The sequence below is a fragment of the Belonocnema kinseyi genome, chromosome 1 (genome assembly GCF_010883055.1).
Source record: "Belonocnema kinseyi isolate 2016_QV_RU_SX_M_011 chromosome 1, B_treatae_v1, whole genome shotgun sequence".
Lineage (NCBI taxonomy): Eukaryota > Metazoa > Arthropoda > Insecta > Hymenoptera > Cynipidae > Belonocnema > Belonocnema kinseyi.
Window position 1 is genome coordinate 1,378,788 of NC_046657.1, and position 382 is coordinate 1,379,169.

At 21.5% G+C, this 382-nt stretch overlaps 1 protein-coding gene across 1 annotated transcript in view; it reads left to right on the forward strand.

Annotated features, from left to right (window-relative positions):
- Positions 1–382, forward strand: part of LOC117168206 (reticulon-4-interacting protein 1, mitochondrial-like) — a 39,017-nt gene that overhangs the window by 19,378 nt on the left and 19,257 nt on the right. The gene's annotated exons all lie outside the window — the stretch shown is intronic.

A 382-nucleotide genomic window follows, 5' to 3' on the forward strand; every position in this document is an offset into this window, starting at 1 on the left:
TTTACAGAAGATTTCGAATAATTCAATATATATTAAAAATGTCTAGGATTTACGAAACATTTTAGAGATTTCAAAAATTTAATGCAGATTTCAAAAGATTTTCGAAGATTTCAAAGATTTTCAAAAGATTTTGGAATATTTAATACAGATCTCAATATTTTTTCAAAAATTTCAAAAATGTAACACAATTTTCAAAAGATTTTTTAGATATTTCAAAGATTTACAAAATTTAACACAATTTCCAAAAGATATTAGGAGATTTCAAGATATTTCTGAAAATGTCTAGGATTTCCGAAAGGTTTCAGAAGATTTTGAAGATTTCAAAAAATTTAACGATGATTTCAAAGATTTACAAAAGATTTCAACAATATTCAAATTTTTT